The sequence below is a fragment of the Nicotiana tabacum genome, chromosome 24 (assembly GCF_000715075.1).
Source record: "Nicotiana tabacum cultivar K326 chromosome 24, ASM71507v2, whole genome shotgun sequence".
Lineage (NCBI taxonomy): Eukaryota > Viridiplantae > Streptophyta > Magnoliopsida > Solanales > Solanaceae > Nicotiana > Nicotiana tabacum.
In genome coordinates, this window is record NC_134103.1 from 68,085,809 (window position 1) to 68,094,285 (window position 8,477).

The window sequence follows — 8,477 nt, forward strand, 5'->3', positions numbered from 1 at the left end:
CATATCATACTTGGACATAGCCATACCCCCGGCGCAACTGCTCAAACTCGCTGCGCAACCCATCCCTGCGGGCCTGTGAAATAAAAACCCTCAAGAAGAGATCAGAGAATTAGGACCAAGTAAGCAATGCTACGCCAACTACCCTACTCGCCTCATAAGTCTACTTCCATCTATATGCGAGCCCCATCAACTGAAAAGTAGTAAGGTCGACCCCGCTCGACTCCACCAAACCCATAGTATGCAGAATTCAGTAACACTGATCCAAGAAACCTTGTGCATCCTCAGAAGCCCCTCCACTGAACTAGGGAGGACGGAACTTATGAAACCTCTCCAAACTCCTCGACTCCTCACCTAGCACAACTGGCCCAACCTCGGGCTGAACTTCAACTACTGGTTCAATCACCACAACACCTGGCGTTTGATAAGCATGAGCCAGCTGCTCTGGTGTACGAGCGATGGGAGTCTGAACTCCTCTCCTAGCCTGTGAAGTAGCTAGTGCAACCAGAATTAACCCTGCCTCGGCCAAACTCTCGAACATACTCATGAAGTGTGCCAAGGTCTCTTGGAGCCCCGGCATAGCAATAGGCTGCTCAGGTACCCGCTCAACATCCTCAGGCTCCTGATACTCAAATGAGTTGTTGGAGGCTCCACAGTTGCTGCTCTAGCAGGTGCTTTAGCTATAGCACGTGCCCCTCGTCGAATCTACCTCGGCCCGGCCTCTCGCTGCTCTAGTAGAGGCGCAAGTGTCTGCTCAACTGATCCGATAGCGCGTGTCTTCGCCATCTATAAGAGAAAAGAAGAGTAAGTTTTAAACTTCAGAATGACAAATCAGCACTATAAAGAATGAAAGAAGATGATGTTTCCTAACAGCTCGGTAGCCTTTCGAAGATAAGTGCATACGTCTCTATACTGATTTACAAGACTACTAAACTCGCTCGTTACTCGTAGAACCTATGAACCTAGAGTTTTGATACCAACTTGTCACGACCCAAATTCCATAAAAGGGGTCGTGGTGGCACCTAATCTTTAAAACTAGGTAAGCCAATCACTTATCAATATTTAAATCAATAAAACATGATATAATAAAGCAGAGTATAACATAAATGCAAAAATAGAGGTAATATAAGCCAAAGTGGTTATAATCAAAAATATTTCCCAGAACTAGATAGTACAGAGTAACGAGCTCTAACTCGATACATAAGAATATCTCAAAATACAATACTATTCGAATAATTAAATGACAGTATCAATGTATGGATAGGACTCTAAGGGACTGCGAGGATCGATATAGCTCTACCTTGAATCCTCGCGGTCAAATAAGCTCTCACTACCTAAGGTCGTTGCCTCTAATACCTGGATCTGCACAAAAGTATGGAGGAGTGTAATACGAGTACACCACGATCAGTACCCAATAAGTATCAAGACTAACCTCGGTGAAGTAGTGACGAGGTTCAAGTCATGTGATACTCACAAGTCAAATAACCTGTGCAATAAATCAAAGACTGGCAACAGAAAGTATAGCAGAAAAATAATAACAATAATCATATTATAACAAGTGATAACAATTCAATGCAATTAAAGGCTCGGCCTTAACAACAAGTAATCACAAAGAAACACACAAATAGCACCTCATGCCCCCATTTTTATCACAACAACAATAGCCAACCGTATCACTTCGTCCTAATAAAATCACAATAGCCACCTGTATCACTTTGCCCTGACAAAATCCCAACAGCCACCCGTATCGCTCTGCCCTGATAATATCACAATAGCCACCTGTAGTGCTTCGCCCTGACAATACCATAATAGTCACATGTGTCGCTCCGCTCTGATAATATCATAATAGCCACTTGTATCACTCCGCCCAACATATCCACATTACAATCACAAAACAATAATGCCAAAGTTTCGTCATGAATATAAGTCTATAATTTATCAACAAGGTGCACAAAGATATGAAAGTAGTAAAATACTTATGGGTATTTAATAAATAAAGCATTACTACGGCTAAAAAAATGTAGTGATCATGTTCACATAGCCACAAAGTGATTGAGCATATTTCACATACAATACATACCCAAATTAAGACATATTAATAGCCTAAAATCTGATCCGTTCATAATCGACACATAACACTGGTGTATATGCTCGTCACCTTGTGTACACATCGCTATTCACATAACACAAATAGGCAATTAAGGCTAAATTCTAAGGGGTATTCTCTCACACAAGATTAAGAAAGATACTTACCTCAAACAAGTCAAATTAATACTCTAACAAGCCCTTGCCTCTTAAATCGGCCTCCGAACGGGTCAAATCTAGTAAAAAATAATTCAATAATATCAAACACGGCTATAGAAATTGATTCTAATTAATAAAGATCTGATCTTTATCAAAAATAAAAAAAGTCAACCCGGGTCCGCCTTCCGGAACCCGACAAAAGTCACAAATCCCGAACACCCATTCAAATACGAGTCCAACCATACAAGTTTTATCCAAATACGACTCCAATCGGGGTTCAAATAGCTATTTTTTATTTTAGAAAAATTTTGCCAAAATCCCTGATTTTTCTCACTTAGATTCATCAATCAAATGCTAAAATTAATGATGGAATCATGAATAATAATTCAATCCGAGTCAAGAATCCTTACTCCAATCCAAATCGTAAAAATTCTCTCTTAAATCGTCCAAATCCGAGCTCCTAATCTCAAAATGTGACAAAATAATTCAAACCCTCGAAATAGAGTACTTAAAATATCTGCCCAGTTATACACTTTGCGATCACTTGACTGGTTCTTTAGATCCAGATAATGCGAAGTGATGGGTTGGTTATTAGTTCTATAGTTTTTAGTTCATACTATGTGGGTTGGTCTTTTTTAATCCTAACCCTAAAAAACCAACGAGTCACACACTAAGCATAGCAATTATATCAACTGGTCAATCGAATTTTTATTCAACCTTATAGAATTAAGAATTATAAATGTTCCCCTTGATTGATTAGAAAAAGAATGAATTTGTCTTTTTTTGTTCAATCATTGAAGGCCACTACCCACCATGCTCCACGAACCCGACACTACCATCGCGAGCGCGAAGAGCAAAAATCACCAGTCACCAAAACATACTCCGCGATTACAATATCTCATCCGCGATCACTATGAACACCAGAACACTAGAAAATTAGCAACTCCAAACATGAGAGAAATAGTCCAAAACCCATCCGAAATACACCCGAGGCCACTATAACCCCGTCCAATCACACCAATCAATCCCAAAATATAACGCGAACCTACTCGAAGCTTTAGATCACATAAATTAATATCAAAACTATGAATCGCATCTCAATTAAAACTTAACGGACTAATCCAAATTTTGAAATTCCAAACTTACGCCGAACATGCCTAAACAACTCGGAATGACCCCAAATTTACACACAAGTCATATATCACCATAAGAACCTAACAGAACTATCAAGACTCCGATTCAAAATCAAATACACAAAAGTCAAACTTGGTCAACACTTCTAACTTAAGCGTCCAAACTACGAACTAAGTGTTCCAATTCAATCCAAAACCTCCTCGAAACTACCCCAACTATCCTCGCAAGTCACATAATCACAAATAAGCATACGAAAAGTATTAAATAGGGAAACGGGGCTTAAATACATAAAACGACCGGCAGGGTCATTATATGGTTATAATACTCCTCTTTAACATCTTACTATCTTCATTTGTTACTATTTTCAATAGTTTTCAAGTCCAATGTTGTAAGAGTTAGCACTTCAAATAGTTATACAAGAAGAAGAAGAAGAAGAAGAAGAAGAAGAAGAAGAAGAAGAAGAAGAAGAAGAAGAAGAAGAAGAAGAACAACAACAACAACAATAACAAACCCAGTTATATGACAACAACCTTAAAAGGGGGATTTTGATAATCTTCGCGTCTTGAAAAAAGATACTCTTCGAATGGTCGAGTTTGCACCTAAATGTTAAGGTCTCAGGTTGTAAGTTTGAATAATTAATTGAAATGGACTTTACGGATTTGACTTATTTTTGTAAGAATAAATTGAAGAAATAATGGAGACTTGTAAGAAAGATGGTATGTCTTAGCTAATACTTCAATATTAGTAATTATAATGCAATTATATAATTTTATGCGGCCCCTTAAATTTGTTCGAATTTTTATTTAGACACCTAAACTAAAGATTATACCTATTGAACACTTGAACTCAAGCCCAACCGTATCTATTAGACACGCCTTGCTGATATGGCACAGTATGTATGCCACACTGATAATCAGCGTGTGACGGCCATTGTTTTTCAAAAAAAAAAATTCTCTTTCACTCTCCCTTCCACCCATCATCTCCTCCACGCGTTGCATATTAATTTGTTTATATTGCCACATAGTATGTGTTTGGCATAAGGGTGGTAAGTGGGCCGGTCCAGGCTCGGGACTGGCCCGGGATCGCGGGCCAAATGGGCTAAACTGGCTAGGACCGTTTGACCCGATTTTAGTGGGCCTGGGCCGGTCTCGTGGGCCGGTCCTATGATTTGGGCCCGCCTGGGGCGGGCCAAATGGTCCCAACCGCAATTTTTTTTAATTTTGTTTTTTAAAATAATAGCCGTTGGGCGGTCAAAAATAGTAGTTGGCTATTTATAAAATATCCATTTAACCCCCCCAACTTTGTTTTAATCCCAAACTTTTTATACATTTAATATATATACTATACTATACTATATATACATCTTATATACTATATATAAGATGTATATATAGCTTATCGAATATAGCTTTTATATATATATATATATATTCGATATTAAATATTGAATATTATAATTTAGGATGTTAAATACAATTTATACATCTTATATCGATATACTATATATACATCTTATATACTATATATATTCGATATTAAATATTAAATATTAAAATTTAGGTCATAATTCTATAATAAAATTTACAAAGTATTGTCTTAGATATTTTTTTTAACATCATTTTGTCTCTAATATCTATTTTATTTTATTTTATTAAAATATCTTGGGCCCACTTAGCCCGTTTAGCCCTCGGGCTGGGACCGTTTAGCCCGGGACCAAACGGTCCCGGTCCCGGGCCGGTCCCTACAAAAAGCCAGTTTAGGCCCTAGCTCGTTTGACCCGTTTAGTCCGGGACCGTTTGGACCGACCCATTTGACCCGTTTAGGCCCGGGACCGGCCCACTTGCCAGCCCTAGTTTGGCAACCCACACTAAGTTGTTTCAAAGATTGTGCCAGATATGTTTGGTAAGCACACTTAGACTTGGGTTCAGGTCTATAACAAGACTTGGTTCAAATATCTAAATAAAAATTCGGATAAGTTTAGCAGGTTGCATATGTATTCTCGGCTTTTTTGTTAAAATGAGTTGATCTTCTATTGAATTCATTAAATTCTAAGAATATTAATTACTTCTCTTGTTTATACTAAATAATACTCCTTTCCCCTCATTTTATGTGATAGTGTGGAGTTTTTTTTTTTTTTAAAAAGGGGACGTTTAGAACTTATATTTTAAATAGGCCATAAACATTTGTATGACTATAATAACTTATAAACTATTTGGGATAGAGCAAGGCAAAGCTTTTAGATAGCCTAAAAAAGTGTGTTACCTAAAATAGAACAGAGGAGTAATTAGTAACATCCTATATCGCCATTTCATGCATATAGGTCCTGGATGATAATATTCATTATTGGACAAAGTTGACAAGAAACACTACCATAGTAACTTTACCCTTCAATATAAAGAAGGTCAAATGGTGCTGTGACCACTTAAACTTGTATCAGTTTGTAAACCCGATACATAAACTTATATTTTTTCTATTTGAACACTCCAACTTGAGGAATTGAGTATGAATAAATAACTTTGATAATTGACTATGCTTATGTGGCAATTGATATGCACGCTCTAGCAGATGTGTTTATTTGTATTCCTTCCATTAAGTTGGAGTGATTAAATGAAAAAAGTATAAGTTTGTATATAGAGTTTGCAAACTAATGCAAGTTTAAGTGGGTCATTTGGCCTAAAAAGAAATTAAATGTCCAAAATAATGAAAATAAATTACAATTTTAAATATTAGATTTTTTAAAAGAAGTATGAATTTATAAGTTAAACTTTGATGATTATTACAAAATTAATTTTTTTTTTTTGGAACCCTAGGAAAACTCGCGGCCGCTATAGTCTCTGTCACAGTCTCTGCCCTTGTGATGAGCACTTTGTACGCACTGGGTAAACCCCCCACTGTGTAATAGCCTACAAACCACACAGGAGATGTAAACCGCACTAGGCAAGCCCATGCGACATGCTCAGATCCAGAGGACATTGAAGGAAGATCGAACCCGCGTCGCCCGTGTGGACAACACCCTCCAAACCAACTTGGCCGTCCCTTCGGGACACAAAATTAAAAGTTACCACGTAGAAAGATTTTATTTTGTAGTTTAATTATTATGACCTTTTTCATAGGAGATCAGTAACAAAGGATATTTATAATTAAAACATAAGAAATCTTCTTCTATTCAAACTGCAAGTGAACACATACTTTAACATCCTAGGACACAATGGTTGATGCTTCCTCAGCTCCCCTCCACCTCCTTCCAAGCTAGTCAATCGCCCCCATAGCTGCCGCGGTTCCAGCTGCAGTGGTTTAGGGGGAGATGATGAGTATCCCAAGCGGGATGAGCATGTCCCTCATGGAATAATCAAGAGACTAGCTATCGGAGTGAGCTCGAGAGGGAGTTCAATTCAGCTAAGCATAGAAATTGAGAGAATCTTTGGGAGATGGTAGCTGCTAAGATGGAGGAGAGCGGATATAGGAGAAGTGCTGGCAATACAAGCGGAAGAATTTGGTCAATTAATACAAGGGTAAGGAAACATCTGATCCAGATAATGGCGGATAATTTTGATCATTTTATGCGCTGCATGCACTTTTTACAGCAAGTACAAACAAAGTACATTAGCTGCAGCTCGACCCTGAGGCTGGTTCCCATCCCAACAGGCAAGGAAGAGCTAAGTTGCTCCGACACGGCAGCTTAGGTGCCATACCCGTGTCGGCACGACACTAGTATGGGTGTAGATATGGGATCCATACCGGATCTGGTCAAATAAATTTTGGGTACTTTGACCATGACAGACAGAAAAAATTTTCCGAGACGATATACAATTTATTCCTGAAATCATAATCAAAACTAGGGTAATTTGAAGAAAATAGCATACCTTATCTAGGAAATAAATCATTTACTTATCTACAACTTGAGAATAAAAAAAAAAATTCACACTTTACATGCATACGTAAGTATTCCACAAAAAAATTTATAATTTAAAGATATTTTTAAATTTTTATTTTTTTGAATTATTTTTAGCCGGATACCCGTATCCGTACTAGGATCCGTATCCCCGAATCTTAGAATTTACATCTCGAAGGATCCAATCTCTAAATCCGCACCCGTGTCGGACACCCGCACACATGTCCGACCAACTTAGAGGAAAGGCCTTGGAGAGCAAGTAGGGATCAATCTTAAGAGGAAGTCACAGAAGATAAAAGAAGGTTATGCTTATGAGAGTGATGAAGCGAAATTAGCAAGAATCTATGTTGCTTCCAAGAGAAAATTGAAAAAGACACGTGGCCAAGAACAAACAATGCAGAGAAACCTCTGAGACTGCCCAGCTTAGGAAGTATTCACAACACTGCTAGAACTATTGATAATATTCAACATATGCATAAAAACAATTTTCCAGCAGCAGCTGAGGATAGATGCAATGGAGGTAGAAGCATGCTCGTACTCATGAAAGAGAACAATTGAGCAGGAATAACGGTCATCAATGGAGAAGCTTGAAAGGGATAGTAAGATGATTGAGCAGGCTTGGAGGGAGGGTAGGAGCAAAGGAGAATGAGAGAGTAGAGCCGAGCAGAAAAGAGGGATGCAATCTTAACAACACTCTCGAACCAACTCATTGGTGAAAATCATCCGATGACTTACTGTTTTCTTTTGTTTATTTGGTCATCAGTACGTAGCTCAGACTTCAATGTCTCATCCGATGATTCACTGTGTTTCATTTTATATATTAGACCCAATGAGGTATTGCATTAGGTGGTTCATAGGAGAGGAATTAGGTATAGATTACAAACTTTGAAGAATTAAGAGTAGATAACCATTCTTCTGTTGTGATTTACATCACTATCAATAAGAATAGCTTCAAATGTGACATTTACTAAGGACAAAGATGCAAGGCCAAATTAGATGGAGCTCCTCTGAAAAGGGGAAATGCAAAACTAACCTTAAGTTGCTCCGACATTGTAGTTTAGGTGCCGCACCCGTGTCGACACAACACTAGTATGGGTGTGGGTATGGGATCCGTACTGGATCTAGAGAAACAATTTTGGGTACTTTGACTACGACGGACAGAAAAATTCGAGACGAGATACAATTTGATTACCGAAATCTGAACTAAAAC

At 38.2% G+C, this 8,477-nt stretch overlaps 1 pseudogene; it reads left to right on the plus strand.

Annotated features, from left to right (window-relative positions):
• The first annotated feature begins 6,583 nt into the window (after positions 1-6,583).
• LOC142178196 (uncharacterized) lies at positions 6,584-8,113 on the plus strand (annotated as a pseudogene).
• Positions 8,114-8,477: the final 364 nt, after the last annotated feature.